This window comes from Telmatherina bonti (assembly GCF_933228915.1).
Source record: "Telmatherina bonti genome assembly, chromosome: 23".
In the NCBI taxonomy this organism is placed as follows: Eukaryota; Metazoa; Chordata; class Actinopteri; order Atheriniformes; family Telmatherinidae; genus Telmatherina; species Telmatherina bonti.
The window spans coordinates 21,104,915-21,125,044 of record NC_136632.1 but is presented as its reverse complement, the minus strand read 5'-3'; the positions used below and the strand labels follow the sequence as shown (position 1 = coordinate 21,125,044).

The 20,130-nt window shown below is 39.5% G+C and overlaps 1 protein-coding gene across 2 annotated transcripts in view; it reads right to left on the bottom strand.

Moving 5' to 3' along the window:
- The window catches only part of mpped1 (metallophosphoesterase domain containing 1), a gene marked incomplete at both ends in the record, with an annotated part of 231,372 nt that overhangs the window by 55,025 nt on the left and 156,217 nt on the right, over positions 1–20,130 (bottom strand). The gene's annotated exons all lie outside the window — the stretch shown is intronic.

Sequence of the window (20,130 nt, the reverse complement as noted above, 5' to 3'; positions counted from 1 at the left end):
TGGCTTGGCATTCACATGTGACGGGGCTTTCTTGCTTGCTATTTCTAGTAAATCTCTGCATCTGTCTTAGATTTTCTCCATCAGTCAAGGTCTCAACCCGGTGCACTGTTATCTTTTCAAAGCCAGACTAAATTCTTCCCTCAGGATGTCTGCGGGGAGGATGAGGATGCAACACATACAGGGGGATCACTGTTAAGTTTACGATGCTGTGTATTAAACATTTAAAGACTATGGTCATCCCCGCAGCATCTTTACACCCTTTTCTTCCATCATCTGCTTCTAATCAAGTCCTCACTCCTTCATAAACCCCCCCTCCCATCCTCTTCTCCATTTCAATGGCTTTAATTGGTTATTCAGAGCTTGGCACAGCAGGGTGTGCGATCGATCCTAGCTCATCAAAACTAACAGGAGACAGGTCTTTATAATTTTATGTGATGTATCCAAAGTGCCGCTCAGGAAACAAAAAGCCAACACTGACAAACATCTGGGTCTGTAGAGTGAGGTAGAGTGTCTGACGGAGAATTCAATCACCATTGTTTTTCCATTATTACCGCCAGGACAGCACAGCATGCGGCCCGGCACACTGGTTTGTGTGTATCACTGTGCATTTATGCCTGACTTTCCAATGTGTGCGCGAGTTTGCATGCATCTGAGCATGAACATGTCATGTTAGTGAAAAGGAGTAATTAAACTGAGCTTTAGAAGAGGCTGACAGCCCCGGTGACAGCTCTGTCATAACAGCCAATCACAGCTCAGTGGCAGAAAGGAGTGGGGAGTGAGGGAGGGAGAGGATGGAGGGCAGCAAAAGAAATACTTTAGGAAGAATAAAATCCTTGAGTGTGAAGGAGGAATGATAACAAGATGAAAGCAGCTGTCAAAGAGTGCCCATCTCCACAGTTTGGGCTCAGGCCACCCCCTTTTTCCAACTAAGCTCCCATTTGTTTGGAAAAAGGGCTTGTGTTCAGTTGTCACCCAGACACAAAAAAGCCCCCCCATAAATGAGGGCTTTGCTTTTACAAAAGGCACACAAACACACACACACACACCGATGAACAATAAAAGACGTTTCTGATTCCTTTTCATCTCTGGCATCTGAAGTAGCGCTCATCGGATAAACCAAGGCTGAAGGGACACTTCAGTCTCTCTGTAATGTTTACCTTACAGAGCAGCTGAACGCCGTGATGGTGGTGTTCCCATTGCTCCCAACATGACATTTCACAAGAACTTATGCATATTAACATCTCTACTGTTACATAGTTTACTCACTAGTTTGAAGAAATGTTTCAATATCATCTGTGTTTAGTGTTTGTGGAGCTCCGAACACGTGCTGGTGTGTGGGTAATTTCATGGTTCAAGGGCCATATTAGCCACGCAAAATGTGTGATTACAAAGTACAACACAGTCCAGGCATGTGGGAGGGATATATTCACTGTTTGGTCTACTTTGAATGAACTATGCTCCACTTCAGTGGCTGGTACGAGTAATTTGTAGTAGTGTTAATGCTCATTCCCACTCTGATGTGGATCAAAGAAGCGAACTCTGGTCCAACTGCAAAGTGGGGGTCGTAGATCAGTTGCAAATGAATCCCACTTGCACCTCTTCTTGACTGTTGGTTGTTTCAGGTATTATCCCCCCTAGCAAGCAGCTGTTGTAACAGGGCCATGCTGTCCAGGTAGTTCGGTCTGTCTGAGTAAAGCGCAGTGTGAAAGCAAACCAAAGTGAAGATGCAGAATATTTCGGATTTTCTCACCGAATCGTCCCCCGGCCCACCCTGCTGTGCATGCAGATGTGTGAATGTCAGAATCCATAACCCAACTACCACAAATGTTGGCATGAAGCATAAAATAAAAACTCTAATGGGATTAATGGGATTATTTGCAAAACCCATCAACAATTTTTCCTCAACAGAACATAAAGTCAAAATCAAAACAGACATTTTACAATTTTCACAGCAAATTTTTTTCATTTTGAATTTGCTTGCAGCTAAAAAGTTGGAACAGGAATCGTAATTGGCATAAATCACAGTTAGCTCAGACACTCGATGGCTGCTGTCCTGCTGGTTTTTAGTGCATCCCTGCTCCAACACATTTGACTCAAAATGAGTCATTGTGCTGAAATTCATAGGATGTTGGATCCATGTCATTTTAGTCTGGTGTGCTGTAGAGGGGACAGTAAAAACCTGCAAGGCAGCAGCCCTTAAAGCTTGTTACATACTCCACGAGAAGCGAGAACTTTTTTCTTGTTCTCGAGGCTCCGAGAACAAAATGATGTCATTTTGTTCTCGCGGACGTGTTTGAGGACAGTTCTTGACACACTGGGCTGGCAGAACTTTTTTCTTGCGGGGCTGCGAGAAGTATCGTGTGATTGGTCGAACATGTGAGGTGGGCGTGGTTAACACAGAGAAAACATGAAGCGGACCTTCCCAGTATAAGTTAAGCACAACTTTAGAGGCATTTGACAATTAATTAGGTTAATTAACTGCAGGTCATCAACATGACTGGGTATAAAAGCAGCATTTTAAGTGGCACAGCCACTCAGATGTGAAGATGGGCAAAGGTTTGCCAATCTGTCTGAAAATAGTGGAGCAATATCGAAAAATATTTCTGAAGGTAAGATTGTAAAGTTAAAAATGAAACAGTATTTTCCATTAAATGATAAAATGTCCCACAAATCTCAGATAAGTCTGTTTATGTTCCTTTGGGATAAAATTTAAATACTGCACAGCGAGTTTTGTTTTACTCGAATGAATAGAATTTACCTCCGTCCACAACTTAAAATCAAGATGCATTCAAGCTTTTCTTGCTTTACTGAATTTTCCAACAGGATGTTTATAGTTTAGGTTAGAAATATAACGTCATGATGTCTCACCAGGACTTTGCCCAACATTTTATGTTCCTGCAGGGAAATCTGAAATCTCATTTGTGTTCTTTAAAACTATTTTCCTAGAAAGATGGAATGTCTGATCTCTCATTTATCACTGAATCATCAGTAGCAGCACCACCAGAACCACCATTAAAAAGGTTAAAAATACTAAAAATGTGGCTGAAACTTTGCCCATACACAGTACAAACAGGATGATTTTCGGCTGGTTTGGGACTTGTTGGCCATTGCCCAACATCAGCATCCCTAACAATAGAAGTGTTTTAACAACCTGGATCAGTGAGGTTTATCTTACAGCATTTCATTCCATCCGACTACTAACATTTCCATCCAAAGAAACCAACAATTGACAATTAAGTTTGGAGGCAATGTGGCATTCAGCATCTTCTTCAGGAAGACTTAGACTAGACGGTGAGCATCAAAGCAGCAACCATGTGACTGAAAGACAACGTCTCTTCCTCCTGAGCTGCAGGTCCCAGATGAAAATCAATGCTTTAACATTGAAAGGACAAACTTTCATTTTCAGCATGACAACTTGCATTGCCAAACTGCAACATTAGCCCATTGCTTTGCACAGCTTTCTTTGGAAAGTTGTGAACATTACAATGTTGCTTAAACAGCAGCAGTGGCACCAGCCAATCAAACCGCCTGACTAATCGCTCATCTGATTTTGGTATTTTCAAGTGGCCACATGTTCCATGTGAATCCCACCTAAAATGTTGCACTTAGCTACTTTTACAGATTTTCATTCAAAGCAATGCCTCCTCTCAGGCTTACTCTTAAAGGAGCAGAGCTGCTTCAAAGTGTTAAATACCTAAAAACGTCAATTTCAAGCACTTGGAAAAGTCTCCGTATAAAACCCCATATGTATTTAAAGCCCCCTACTTCATCACAGTTAAAAGTTTTGCAATGAAAATGTCACAAATCTCTTTTAGGAAAATTGCCTGTGTTCTGTACTGTAATGCGGGATAATTAGTACTGATTAATGAATGTGGATGCATCGGTGCATCATTATTTCCTCCCGTGGTTAACCATCGCAGAACATAGCAGGGTAATGAAGTGTTTTGCCAGGAAGAGTATCGTTAAAAACATTGCAGAACCAAACAACCATCATGCTTCAAATCCATCAGAAACAGGTACAGAGGGGACAAAAATACATACATGTAAGCGCTAAAGAAAGAGCAATATCACACAGCATGCAAGTGAAGCACATAAGTAAAATAAATAAAGTAATGTTTCTTCTCAGAAATTCTACACACAAGCATTTTTTTTCCTCTAACTATGAAGTTTGATGGCTGGTCGGATCTGTAAAAGAAATAAATCACAGCCTGATGTAAAAAAAATGCACCAGCAGGACATAAACATCCGCAACGCTTACACATGCGGTCTCTTTATAAGCAGAATAAAACTTCAATTTCATAGATGAATTTTTTTTTTCCCAAAGTTTCCTCCAGGCAAAATGACAAAGTGTGAATGCGAAATGGATGAGCGGCGGTAAAAGCAGCCAGTAAGTGCTTCTGTTTGTTATTCTCTTTTCTAGCCAACTGTTGTCAATATGACAATAACAACTTCTCTCTTTTTATTTTTTTTTAAAAAGCAAAATATAAATAAATAAATAAAAAGCAATGCAATCTCTTGTCCACGTCCACAAAGAACAAATCAGACAGAGAAGGACAATTTTTCCGTTCAATGAGAATGACTTTGTCACTTCTCTGACAAAAGGCAAATGAAGAGAGATGGTGAAGGTGGGAGTGTGTGTAGAATCTAAGGGGGGGGGGGGGGGGGGCATCTTGACATACCCCACTACAAACCAGCCTATTTCAAACCACCTTGTCTTTTGTCTTTAAAAGGGATGCTTTTAGGCAACAAATATCTTTTTAATGCATGAAAGAGGGGCGGCACAGGGTGGACAGCTGCTTTAAGAAAATGAAAAAAGACGAGGATGGGGGAGGAGGGGGAGTTGGATGTTATGGAAGTGTTTAAGATCCGTGGAAATGTCTCAGATTAAAGGCTGCTTTCAGGACAGGAAAAGGCTAAACCTCTCCTTTCTTCATGCCTTTATTCCTCCTATTATTTTTCTATCCTCCTTCACTCTTTGCTCTTTTGTTGCTCTACCCCCACGTTGTACATGTTCCAGATTTTCTTGCTGTCTGTTTCCCAAAACCTCGTCCTGCCATGAGCTCTGCAAGGTGGCCCGTGTGTGTTAAGCTGCCATGTGCAACCTGAAGGTATGTACGTGATCTGGAGAGTTTTGTGCCTGTGCATAATTTCTTGTCTGTCTTGACATTCAAGTGCATATGACTTTGTGTGTGTGTGTGTGTGTGTGTGTATACATTACAGGGCTGTGTGTGCAGACCCCCGCTGCAGCCACAGGAAATCTTCCAGAGTTTGGCCACCATTGTTCTGATGCTGCTATGGGTGGTCTGCTCTCTGAAGAGGAAAATCCCCGATCTGGCCAAAGCTCTGGCATGTACAGGGGGATTACTACCCATTGTGTGTGCATGTGTGTGCTCTAACCCAACCCCCCCCCCCCCCCCCCCCCCCCCAAAAAAAAAAAAACAATTTCCTGCCAAGACTAAGTTGATTCCAGTTTTCTTTTTTTCCTTTTTTTGTCTGTGTGTGTATATTTGTGTGTAAAAACTAGTCACCAATGTCCTGCCAAATAACTTAAAAATCAGTGTGTTTGTGTGTGTGTGTGTCTGGAAAGTCTATAAGCACGCTTGCAGTTGCAGAAAATAAGGGCCAAAAATTCCCTGCCAACCAAAAATGATTAAATTAATACCAAAGAGAGTGTCGGTATGACTGAATGCAGAAATGCAGAGAGCAGGAGCCAAAACTTTCTGTTGAAATTTCATTAAAGGAAAAAACCCAGTTTATTACAAGTCTGCTCTCATTTTGCATACCAGTTTTCATACAGTTCTGAAATAAGTCAATCAAACCTTACATTTAATGTCATCTGAAGTCTTTTGCACTTATTTTATGAGCTTTGAAACATGTCATGGGATAATATTTTGACATTTTGGGAAGTTTTGTTCCGTTGCTTCATGTGCATGGACTTCCTATGCCTTTAGTGTTTAAAGAATTTTCCCTTTCTTCAAAAGCTGACAAAACTTCATGAAGTCTTAAAATATTGGACTTATTTAGATTAAAATAAGAAGAGTACAATGTCATGTTCTTCTATTCATTAAGGCCTCTACTCTAGCAGATTATTGGAGGGGGTGTGGTGTGACGCATGATTTAACCCCGCCTCTTTTCAGTTAGGATCCACCTCTTTTGGATATTTTTTTGAGGAATTTTCTGAAACAAAGGTCGTTCTTTTAAATAACATGACATCTGAATATTTTTAATTTTGATGAAAATGAGATGCAAAAACAAAAACTACACAACCTGTTGAAATGATCTTGTTTACGTTTCCTGTCGTAGAAACACACTGAGCGTTGATTTGATGTGAGATAATAATGTGTGAGTGAAAAAATATAAAAATAGTACATGTGAGAGATATGAGATTTTAGTTTAATGATTTTAGTTTTTAAAAAAAAGTCAGTAAAATGGGGAGGGTGTGCAAATGTCTGCATGGCTCCTAGATCCCACTTAGTAAACCTCATGTTGAAAAGATCAAAGATCAATGACATAATAATCAAAGCTAGAAAGTCTCATTCACCAAATGTAAAAGATTTTTGGACTATTGAAGGGGTCCTGTTGACTTTCTGCCCAGAAGATAGACGGTCAGGTGGGCAGCTGCAACCTGGGAGTTGCTTCAGGTCATAACAAGTTCCCAATTTTACTGTGTGAGAAATCTGACCGCCTGCTGGAAAGACTCAAAGTCTTCATTCCGATAGTTTTATTATTTTTACTTTCCTGGTAAAAAGCTACAGATGGTTTGTGGTCAGACACTGCTGCTGCATCTGCCTTAAAGGTGTCTGGATGATAATTTAACACACAATCCAGCCGGGACTGTGGGAAGATCTGTTCTTAGGAAAGGCTGATGATGTCCAATCATTTTTCATCCCACCATCAAGATCATAACTAAAGATTGCAAACCTTGTTTTCACACAGTTTGATTCATAACCTTGAGAAATCGTCCTGTTTTCTTACGATCATGACATATTTAAGGTAAGCTTGAAATTAAGTGGTTCATATGTGCAATTTTATATATGAAAAAAAAACTCCCCCTTTCAATAATATCAGTTGGTGTCTTGCTAAAACAAGAGAGATTGTGCTTCTGTGGAATGGGCTAAGTGTGTGTGTGGGGGTGTGTGTAGGTTGAATGGCCATCATGACTCCAGACTTCAATTCAATAGGTGGGATCAGCAAAGTTGTGCTGTATGGACAACACAACCACACCAATTCACCTTCATAAACTCTTCGTGGGATGCGACTCCACAGCAAATTGTAATCAAACCAATGGCAAACAAAAGAAGAGTCCATACTGTTGTAGCCGTGCATGGATCGTCCACACTATGTAGGTATTGTTTTCCCTTTTCATTGTAGCAGAATGCAGCCATCCCATCCACCAGAGTCAATATCTACAGCCGAACAGCACTTTGTAGCACAAGCCATATGTTTAGCTACTCATTGCACAGAAGCACCTTTAAGATCTGTGGAAATGTCTCTGATTGAAGGTTGTTTTCTGGAAAAAGCCTTTCTCTAGTTTTTTTTCCAGTGCTGCTTCAGTCTTTGCTACATTACTGCGTGGCAGTTTACAGTTTAACAACTCTAAACTTCATTAGTTCACCATATATGCAGAAAACAAGAACAATCAATCAACTGAACATGCTTGTGTTATGTAGGATCTTTATGAACAGCTGCTGTTTTCAGCTTGTCTGATCTATTTCTTGCCATCAGGTATTAATCCGCTGGTCAAATAAAAATAAATGTATTCAACTATTAACTCCTTTATGCGGCACTAACAACAAATATATGCCTGTGCACGCTTGTCTGTGTTCACCTCACAGTTTATGTATAGAAAACAGTGAGATTATGACTAGACGGTCCAGCTTTAACATTTGTTTGTGTGCACATAAAAATGCACATAAAAAAAATGTTCAAAGACAGATGAGCTAAAGACCTAGCCCGGATCAGTCATAAACAGTGTGTGTGTGTGTGTGTGTGTGTGTGTGTGTGTGTGGTTGGTTGTGTGCGAGTGAGCAGAAAACTGAATGAGAGAGCAGAAAGAAATAAAAGAAAAAGAAGAAAAGGATAGGTGCAACAAGGTAGAGGAAGAGAAAGAGGGGCAAATTCTGCCTTCCCACCTCAGCTTAAACTTAATGCTCACTCGTTTCATTTAATTCACCACCCACACACTGCTGCAATTTATCACACACACACACAAATATGTACGCACGTAATCATACAAGCAGACACAAAACAAAGACAGACAGCAATTATGAGACAGCGTACACAAACACCACCTACTGAGCCATGCGTTGAAAAAAACACATTTTATCTGCATACACCAGCACCTCCTAACACCTCACAATGTCCTTACCAAACATAATGTGTTTCACACACACACACACACACACACACACGTCCAAACACACACACATAAAAGCAGGGACAAAGACATATACAGGACGCATCATCAGGCGTCCTCGTAGGTGGCCTGTCTCCTCTCTTTCTCTCTCACCATCTCCATCTCTTTCATCCTGTCTGCTCTACTTCCTCGTTCAGTGTGACGACGTTGCCTCCAGGATAATGCGGCTGAAGATTAAGCTGCAACTTTCAGAACAAGCGGCGTGGGCTTCTGATGAATCAAAGTACATGGCCGCATGCCAAACGTCTCAGGTTGGTGTTAAACTATAAGGCTTGTGCAGTTCTGCAGAACTTTGCAGCCTTATTTCATCGTCGACTCCACACTAAGAGAAATAACTTGTTGAGTCAACATAGAAAAACATGGAAAGGATTTCCTGACAATGAAATGACTTTTTCCCCTCCAGCATCAAGTCATTTGGTTGTTTGAATTGAATCTATGTGGATTAGGATGACATATTGGGTTAGAGCTGCTTCAGATTATGCACTAAGATTCAAATTAATTGGGTTGGTTGATCAAATTTAACAAAGCAAGTTAATATGGAAGTATAAAGCGGCCATGATAAATAAAAGAATTGCTAATCAATATTGCAAGATTAATTGTTTTCTTTTTCATTTCTGATAAAAACATATAAGACTTACCAAGTTAGAAATCTGGAAAAACCAGTGCCAGAAAATTAACACTAAAGATTTCATGACTTAGATTACTGACATATATTTGCGACAATGAACAATAGAGATATCATTTTAAACATGAACCACTAATTTTTTGGCTCAACCGTTAAGAAAAAGCAGCTCATTATTTTATGAAATCCAGTTTTACTTGGTATTTATCTCAAGAAAACAAGAAAGGCAATGTCATGAGATAACAAGGGAATCTAACTTATTCGTGAAAATTAGCTTTGTGATTTCAAAATAATAGAAGAATAAAGTCAATTGTAGACAAGAGGATAGTTAATAATCTCTGGATAATAGCATTAAATTTAGGCAAATGCTAACGTGATCTGTGTTTATTGTCCCGCAGCAGTTGTGCTTTATAGTCCTCTTACTGTCCTGTCTGGTTTCCTGTTTTATTCTGTAGTTTTTCCTCTTGTGTATTCTGTTTTGCTTTTTATTTAATGTTAATTTGTTTTCATCTTCATTCAAACCTCGACACTCATCCAGGAAAACTTTATGGGAATGGAATTATCTAACAGAGTCATACAAATAAAAGTAAAATTCCTTAAACCAATCCATTACATTTAAATCAGACAAATAAATACATGTATACTTGTTAGGTCACAACTCACAACTCTGATCACAATTCATGTCATTAAATGCTTTTGGATTCCACCTCTTTTTTTTCATTTGCACGCCAACGTCTCTCCAATGATATCGCTTTTTTACTTGTGATATGTTGTAATGAAATTATTTTCAGTAGTTTTTTTTGACAGGTTATTTTATCTTCAGTTTACCAAGTAAATATTGAGTTGTTAACATTTATAAATATATGACTTAGCATATATATGATATTTTATATAAACTGTTTTGAGAGCAGTTCACAGCTCAGTTGTTCGCTCTATTAAAAATCCAATGTTTAAGTTTATCCATTAAATACAGCACTTATTCCAGTTCAAGGCTGTAGGTAAACTGGAGCTTATCCCAGCCGTTCGCAGGCTAGAGGGAAGATGCACCATGAAAAGGTCGCCAGTCCATCTCCGGGCCATAACAGTGAGATAGACTACCAGTTACTCCAGACTCCTTGGGAGAATTTAGAGACCAGTCAACCCAACATGCATGTGTTTGGAGAAAAATCCATGCATACATGTGGAGAAGATGCAAACTCCCCAAAGAAAGGCTGCTGGAATTTTTAAACATCACCTAAAAAATTAAACCTTATCATTATCTTCCTCCATAACCACAGTATTCACACATCCAAACATCCTCCCTTCAATGAAATGCTACAGCCAAAATTAGAAGAAATATAAAGTAAACATTCTCTTCTGTGACGTTTATGCTCAGTATTCCTGCTGAAAGCTGCTTTCCTGATCCTTACCTCACACCACACAATCTCACAGTAAAACTCAGAATAGTCACATTTTTACTGAAATGCACAAATCAGTGTTTGCTGCCAGATCAGAAATAGTACTGATGGGAGGGTCCGGTGTTGCTGGTGACATTCTAACTGCGCTGATATATCAACACAGATGCAATCAGCACTATTCAGTCAAGACCAATGTGGTCTACTGGGAGCAACTCAAATCAGCACAGAGTCACAAATAAGCAGATGTGTTGGTAATCAGGAGCCTGCACGTCACCAACGAGCCAGATGCAGCTTGCTTCATCTCCTCGATGGAATAAATAATTGTTATTAAAGCGTGTGTGATATCTGACAGAAAGTAAAGCCAGGAGTTGCTTTTATAAAATATTTTGTTTGAGTTTGGTCTGATCATATTAGGGCACATTTACATGAGCTTTTTTTAATTCAAATTTGAGTTTGTTTGCTCGGAAAGTCCGCTTCGTTTGAGGAGCTGTGAATGTGCTAAAACAATTTCTAATTCAGAACAAAGAAGCGGACACGGTCAACCAACAAACATCATTTCTTGGTCTGTTTCTAGCGGACAAACTACAGGGTGTTGACGTAGCTTTGCATTGTGGGTAAATACACAGCAATCATCTTCTGCTTCATCTGGTGTTTATACTGCATAGATTGTTGCAGTGTATTTCTGCAGTAAACTTGTATAAGACAAAATAAAAAACCTGAAACAGCGATAATTTTGTCTCCATGTTTTGCTCCCAAATGGAGGAAATGGAGTTTTCTTCTTCACACAGGCCTCGTCTTCTCTTTTGCGAGATACTAGTGCAGCGCCACCTTTGGTGAGAATGGGGATATATTATTCAAATAGTTTGGCTTGTTTGACCAAAGTGGAGTGTAAACGCAATCTCAGTCCCCATGAACGCACCCCCGCTACAACTAAGCCGAGTACCCAATCAGCCCGAGTCTAGCCGACTATCCTGATGTAAATGCAACCTTAGTAAAAGAACAGAATTAATCAAAGCAGTTTCCTGGTTATGTTGTGACACTAACTTGAATATGAATTCTACAACATTTTTCCTTCCGTACGACACAGATCACAAACAAAAGTGACAAATCAGACATGCATACAAGCCCCAACAGCATGTTCATATGCACAGTAACCTATCTAACTTACCAAGCCCATGCCAAAACTTTTTTATTTACCTGGGGCATGACACACACATTATTATTACTTTTCTGTTGTTAAAGTAAACAAAAGAACAAGAACACACCAAGAGCACATAGGCTGGCATCACACACACTCAACAAGCGAAGGAAAATCACTTCAAAACAGGCCAACTTACATGTCCACCATCAAAGCTAGACAGGAACTTTGGATGAAATCGTTAAGCCATAGCAAAACCCAACAATGGCATCGGGAAGTAAACCCATCCAGTCTACCCAGCACCATGTCAGAACCAAAACAGAACCCACATCTTATTTATTACAACTGGGCTCTTGGCTTCTGACAGAAATGATAAAGGTTGCCAAAAGGCCCATTAAGAAAAAGCAGTCATATATTGCAGAGTGTTGATATTCAGCAAAACCTAAAGCAAACAAAAAGCTAAATAAATCCAGTCCTGGTGGAAAAGAGCTGAGCTTTCTGGAATACCGGAGCTTTTATGTCCTAAACTCTCAGACTGTGGGCGCGCTCCTAATCTCGGCTGACAATGCAATTAGCCATTCCTGCAACACTGCATAAAGACACACACCATTACCACACAACACACAACTTGGCTGTGACACCGATAAAACCAATGAGCCAGTTGTGGGTCGGACAGCAGTCTTGGTCAAAACTTTTTATGTATTTATAACTAGCTGGGATAGAAGTGAGCTATTCTTCCCATTACCTTTACAAGTCTGCAGACAACCATCACTGGACTAGCTACACTAAAGGAAAAGTTGTGCTGGCATGTGTTATGTGGACTCTCACACAAATCACACCAGTATTTTGAAGGCAGATTTTGCGGAAATGTTGTTGTTAAAAACTGGGCAGTCAGGTGAGTCGGCTGCAGGAATTAAGGAGAAAATCAAGTTGTGGAGAAAACACATTTTCATCTCATTTTTTTCTCCACAACACAATATTTTTTAAAGTACATTTAACTCATTGTCTGCCAAAGAAATCTTTCAACGTCTTTTCCAGTCCGAGTGCCATCAAAGCACTGCTTTTGCTGTTTCTGTGTGTGGAAAGCCAGTTTGACCAGGTGTGTGAACGTGCTCGGAGTTGTGCACTTTGAAGATGCCCTGATGCACCATCCAGCCAAATCGGGCCTCTATAACTGTAGTCCCAGGAGTCATTCTGTGCATGCTGAAAGGATATCGCTCCAGAAAGCCGGCAATACGTGGCTCTCCGCTGTAACGATAGCTGGCAGCCAATAAGTCAGAGTTCCTTCACTTTTTCTATTGGTTTGATCTTCTTCATCAAACTCGGTCTACAACAGATGTCATTTCCCTGCATTTCCCATACATCCTATCCTCTGATGTTAATCCCTTCAGAATGATGACATACAGCTGTGTTTTGAGTCAAATCACACGTTTTCGTTAGGATGTCAGCAGACTCTGTTGCAGTGCTGGTGGTTACGTGTCTTTACGTTTGATGCCTACAGATGTAAAACAATCGTATTCACGTCCGACTCCACTCTGCTCTTTGTCCCCAGCCACCAGCAGCTTGGCTTTGGTTTGCTCGCTGCCTGCTTCTGCTTGAAAGAGAAGGTAAAAGCTGCATTTAGAAGCCGTTTGCATACAACAAATTACACGCGCTGGTGCTGACCCAGAAAACAAACTGACAGACAACAAGAAAGAGGGAGAGCAGAAATAATGAGAAAGAAATCCATCATGTCAAATGGTATCAACAGACGCCGCACTGCCTAGGAAGTGTTTACTCAAGTTTAAGAAGAAAAAAAAATAATAGGGAATTAGTTTTAGAGGAAGTACGGATATTTCTAAGACCATTTCACAGCCCGTTGCATCTTTTTCCTCTCCTGCACATGCACGTGCAAGCAATGCAGTCTTTTAAGTGTGCAAACAGAAGATATGAAAGTAGTGAAGGACAGATGGGAAATGCTTTCTTAAATTTACAGTCACTTGAAATTCTGCCGAGTTTGCCAGCCTTAAAAACAATAAAAGACGTGTCAAACCTCCTCGTTATGCTCTCCTCCAGCACCACTCACTGCTGTGTAAACACGACTGGGGGGGGCGTAGGGTAGGGTAGGGGAGAATAAACAAAAAGGGAAGCAAATGAGAGGTGGAGAGAAAATAAGAATGAAGACTAAATCTGGCTTGGGAAGGGAAGAACAAAGGAGGAAGCAAGTGTTTGAGGGAGGAGAGAAAAAGAGCCGTAAAAAGACAGCAGTCATGAAAGTTTAATGCCCTTGGTGTTACAGAGCTAAGGAGCAATCTGGGAGAAGAATGAGAGAAGCTGAAGAGGTAACGAGGAGGCTCAGAGAAGAGGAGAACCAGTGGAAGAGTGTAAAACCAGACAGAGGATAAGATGGAAAAAATCAAATAAATAAATATATAGTCAAAGTGCCGACAAGGCAATGGCATCATGGTTGCCACTTATCTATTATTCAGGAGTAAAAGGGGTGCAGGGTACAGGAGGTGCTAAATAAAGAGATAAAACAGAACACGGTAGACCTTCCTCATTTTATTCAGAAGTTTTATTAGTTCCATTTCCAATAAGGTTTGCACATATTTCAATTAGCCTCACACCCATGTAGCATTTTCCTGACAACATGGAGTTTTTACTGGTCCAGGAGACCAGTAAAAATAACTAAATATTTCCACTTTGTTCTTCCAGGTAAACTTGTTGTACAGCATAAATAATGATGTCATTCAGGAACAGCAAGGGTAGAATATTAAAACAAACATCTAAACAGAAGGGTGAGCGCTGCCTTGGCTTACGAAATCCACGAGGATGCTTGCAGGCATGACTGGGTACTGAAAGACTGATCAAAGAGCCCAATATTGGAGACAATTGGAAAGAAGTGTTGCAACCCATGAGCTCAAGGTCTGCTTCTTTTCCTCAGTTTCTTTCTTCTTTTTTTTTTAAACTCCTTTTCTCTTTTAGCATTTGTGATTCTCCCATCAACACTTTTCAACTCCTGGTAATTTAGAGCTTTACTTCTGCCCAAACTGTCACTTTTTAACGTTGCTTTTCTTCTGTTATCCAGGCGCTGGAGGCGCAGATCTCACACCGTGCTCACTCAAACTAAAAATACTGGTATCTGAAGGTGTGGTAGATTATGCATTTGTTCAAATAATGTTAAAAATTATCAGGTGGCAAAAAATGAATCCAATAAAGACTAAATTCAGTCTAATAGAACATAAAATCACCCATCCATTCATCCATCCATCCATTTTCTTAACCGCTTAGTCTAATTCATGGTTGCAGAGAAGCTGGTATCTACCCCAGCAATCAATGGGCAAAAGGGTTCTCCGAGGACAGGTTTCCAGTCCTCTAAGAGAATGTACATAGTAAAAAAAAAAAACACGCAAGGACAAAACACCAAACGTCTGTTTCTCGACAAGTGAGATTCAGTTAAATAGCTGCAGAGATGACATGAAAAATGGAGAATTACACAAATAAAAAAATTATGCTGCATGAAAAAATTATATTGAAAACAATGCATATTGTGTATAGTGATTTATTATTTATTTAGTAATACTATTATGCCATTAAAAGTGCACAGGTGCCATTTAGTAATGCCATTGCCAAATATCCTGATGAAATACTGTCAAAGTTTCAATATTTAAGGACGAACTTCATGCTATAACTATTTTTAAACTTTTCAAGTTTCCCAGATTTTGTGTCTCAAATGTGGTTTTTTTTTCCTTTCTTTTTTTTGGGAAGGGTTGAAATTTTAATTAGAAATAAAAGATACTAAAAAAAAAAAAAAAAAAAGGTTCTCACACAGTGTTTCAAAATATCCTGAGAAAATCAAATTCTGACCCAAGTAGAATAACCGATCTGGATTATTTCTTATAAAAAAAGCAGAATGCTGAAACAAAGCCAAACAAACACTCATTCCTCAGATTGATTGACAACTGCACGGATCACTACGACAACAAAGAACAGAACCGTAGCATCCGTCTCCAGGGCTATACACTGAGTTCAACCATGTAAAGCAGCCTAGCTGTCTTCTGGGGAAAAAAATAGACTGAATCCACATCATATACCTTTACCTTTCCTTTCCCTGCCATCCCTTCACTTCCCAACCACTCTCTATGCATGAAAATCAGCTCCTGCCATCTCACTCATCTCTTTTCCATGCACCCCTCATCTCTTCTCCCCCTCTCCTGCAACGTTTGCCATCCGTAACAAAGCCTTGAGCAGCTGCCAGCAGCCCCCAAGAGCCGACTGACTTCCTGCTAAAAATAAGAGCTCAGAGAAGAACCGCAGAAAAAAACTGCAGCGCGAGAGAGAACGGACTGGAATGAGGGGAGAGCGCTTTGGTGAATGTAGAGGAGGAGAAAGAGGTAGAGGGAAAATCTGCACGAAAAGAAAGCAAAAATTGGTTTAAAGGAGGTAAAAAGACTCAATTACCTCCAGGAGACAAATCAAACAGTTCTGGAGCAGATGATGTAGCCCAGAAGTCACTTTTGTGACATAAAACTAATCATTTTCAACCATTTGTTATTTTTTATGATAAAATTCACGGGGCAGAATTATTGCTGTTGGTAGGAGGGATCTACTGCACCTTTCTTTATTGCAGCAGACCTGAAGAAGCCTCTGACTGAACACACTTGTCCAGTCACTCTCATAGATGTGCATTCAAGACTATTTAAAATCCTGCAACAATATTTTAAAAGTAGATTTTGGTTTGTTTCGTATTTGAGACAACGAGCACAATTGCTGTTTTCCATTGATTTGTTTAGTTTCCACCTCCCAGGATTTAACTATAATGCAGGTTCAGTGGGAGGAACCCAGCAGACCATAGTCCGGTATGACTGTCATTATGTAAGTCATTTTAACTAGATGGCTTTTAGTCATGCAGCCAAACACTATATTTTTAATCATCAATTTTACTTCATCATAAATACACTACACTCATTTTAAATGACTAACCAGGACTTTAAATAAATACTCCCACAATGTTAAGATTAGAAGTTAAGATTAATTTAGGTTGAAACTTTGACGAGTGATTAATGAAGGAAATCATTTTAGTAATTTGTATATCCCATGAACACTATTCCATGATGTGTGACACTTCATTTATGCACTACTGTCTGAACAAAGTGCAGCTAAATTAGAAGCAAAATACTTGATGTGTGGAACAAGTAAAAATATGCAGTGGTTGGATGGTGTACAGAACAGGTTGGTTGTGCAGTTAAAGGAGGTAGGATGATTTATTAATAAGAGGAGCCACTAAGATCTAGTGTGCAAGAAAATAAAAGAACACCAAGCTATCCATGGCTTCTGTTGTAATACTCCAAGTTATTGGACAGACAAAAACAAAGTGGAGCATCTCAGACGTGTTTGCAAAAGTTACCTTGGAGGACGAAGTGATTAATTATTTTTCAAATCAAAATGATGATTTAACATGATGCACTTAGCAAATCTCAAAAGAGATGGATTATCACGTTGCATGACGCCTGATCCAGGTTCAAACCTGCAACACCCACAGCTTCAGGGGTTCACGAATGTAACATTTATATCTCAATGCTCTAAACAGAATGTTGTGATCAAACAATCTAAGCTTGTTTTCTGCCGGCTTTAAGTTTGTAGAACAGAAAACCCGACTAATATCATCTTGATAATGTTATCACAGCATATAACTGCAGGAGAGAGTAAGAAAAGCAGTGTTTCAATGGCATGATGGGGTTTAAAAGCACAAGGACGCTGAAACTGACTGCGGAAATTACATTTAAAAAGTAGAAATCCCATCTGCAGAGTCAGGTCAGTGGGTTGTGTTGCTGTGACTGTTTCACACTTTGTGCTGAGAATAGGTTGGACACTAATATCTGACCAAGAGTTTCTGCAGAGACTCTTCTGAAATGAAGGCGCAGAAGCCGATCTCCCCACAAATCTGTTTTGCACACATGCACAGCAGGAGTTCGATGCTCTGTGGAATCAGATGGGTTGTGTGACAAGGACAGGGAGCAGAAGGGAATGAAGAAAGAGAAAGAATAAGGAAGAGCTGCATTATAAATATTTATATGAGCAGGGAGTGAGAGGATGATGGCAGAGTTGCAAGAGAGGAGAAAAATAATAGGAAAGGAGAGGAGCAAAGCATGGAGAGAGGAGAGACCAACTTCAGAGGCAGCAGCAGGTGCGTTTGGCTCGGTTTATCTTCTGCCTTCCCGTCTCTCACATTGCTTCTCTCGCCGCTTGAGTGCAGGCTGGTGGATTAGCAACTGGCGCTCCCTGCCGCTCTTGTGTGTGAGTGAGGAAAGAGGGGAAGGACAACAAGTTCTCCCCTTATTCCCCCTCCCTGCTTATAGCTCCCCTTGAGAAAGGAACACACAAAGGCCCGTGTACTTGCTAACGGGCCTCTGCTGTTCCTGGAAAGGTTTGTGCTGCCGTTTATGACAACAGTAACAATAATGATGAAGGTGATGATAGTAGAGTTACTCTGCTTGCGCAGACTGTTGTAAATTCAAAAATCAATTTATTTCCCCTGTCAGTCAGTTTCGCACAAGGTCATTTCATTACAGTTGCTAACAGATGTCTGAAACGGATGATAAGACTTTCACTTCCACCTTACTCCGTCAAGATAAGAAGCTTTCTGTGAAGATGGAGCAAAAAGTGAAAGTAGAAATAAATGAATTTTGGAAAGTTCCTTGAGAAAAAAAAAGGGAAAAGATTTGCTGAGAAAAAATCCTGGCATGGACCTAGAACACACATTTATCAGGTGTCAGATCACCTGGATTTTTCTGTTGTGATGGAAAACTAATACTATGTATCAATTTGTGCATGTATGTATGTTTTATGTTGCACTCCGCATGGTCAGGTATAAAATTACAAGCCTCAACTCACACTCATTTTTAATACTAGCCAACTTGTGTTAGCTAGTCTAACTTAAAGCCAGCTGGATAAGTATGCAAAAGAAAAAAAAAAAAAAAAAAACATCACAGGCTCATCATGCTTCTTCATTTATGCTAGCTACTAAGCTAACATGCTAGCAGTCTTACAGTATCACAGCCTAGTAGGATTGTTTTGTTGTCTGTTAAGCGCAAATATCCTAAAACAGCTCTTTATTTGGGCAAACAGTTCTAAACTTGATAAAAAATAAATAAATTAAAAAAAAAGATTATAGAACATTATAGGTCTTTTACTCACTTAAAGGTGGAGTATGTAAGATTTTCAATATTTTCAAAATAAATTAACTAATAAAATAACTACAATCATAATTATTTTTTTGAACATGTAGGTTCCAGTCTGTCCATATTTGATGCGTTATTAAATTTCAAGTTTAATTAATGACAAATGACAAAAAGCACTTTTTTTTTTTACTGGTAGGCAAACATTTAAGAAGAGTCTTTGTCATTAATTAAACTTGTAATTTAATAACACATCAAATATGGACAGACTGGAACCTACATGTTTAAAAAACTAATTATGATTGTAGTTATTTTTTAGTTTTTTGTTTTTTTTTTTAATATTGAAAATCTTACATACTCCACCTTTAAGGGGCCATACAACAGAGTTTAGAAATAACTACTGCATGATAATACATAAATCATGACCACAGCATCTGGAGAAGCTTTTGTTTTGGAAAAACTCAAGTCCATACAGGCATGATGTGGCCATGACCAACCAGACCATTTCCATGTTTCTTGGACCAGCTGTCAACAGAGTAGTCAGGGAGGTTCTAGGCCACGGATCCTCAACGCTGGTCCTGGTGTCCTGCAGGTGTTCCAGATGTTCCCGGTGGAACACACCTGACTCTGACAAGCTCTGAACTCTCCACATGTCTGCTAAATACACATTATTTTGAATCAGGTGTGTTGCAACGGGGGCCAATTGTAAAACCTGCAGGACACCGGTACCAGGGTTGAGGATCCCTGTTTTAGACTATAATGTCAAATTGACATGTTTGTCCCTTAACTCGGGAAAACTGGACTTGAGACTGTCTAAATGCGAGATATAGTTCATGAAAATACTTATGGTACCAAGAAAGAAGGCTCTAATGAAGTGCTGGTTTAGCAAAGAACACCCCATGATTAAACAATAGACTGCGAATATCAGAGATATTTTCTGTGTGGAGCAATTAATGTTTCATTTGAAATGACAAAAGGAAAAATTTAACATTCTGGGAGGGAAATGGAATATGTATAAACTGCATTGAGGTGACAAATTGAAATCTTTGTTTAACTCTTCCTTTTCTCTGTAAGATTGTAGGACTCTTTTATACTCTTTGTTTTTGCTGGTCTATGTCTTTTATTGCATTTCTTTGGTCTGGTTTTTGTATATTTCATTTTCTATGCTAGTCCAACAAAAAGCACAATATGTTTAAGACCAATTTAGTCTTTTATTATTATTAACCATCTCATTTTTTGCTGCTTGGATTGAGAGCCAAGCAGTGCTGCTCTATTTAGTATTTATATGAAGAGCGAATAAAAATAAAGTAAAAGAAAAGAACTGCTTCATTACAAACATAAGTATGTCTGAATTCATTGCACAGAATTCTTTTAAAGACTCAAACAGAAGTTTGGTCAGA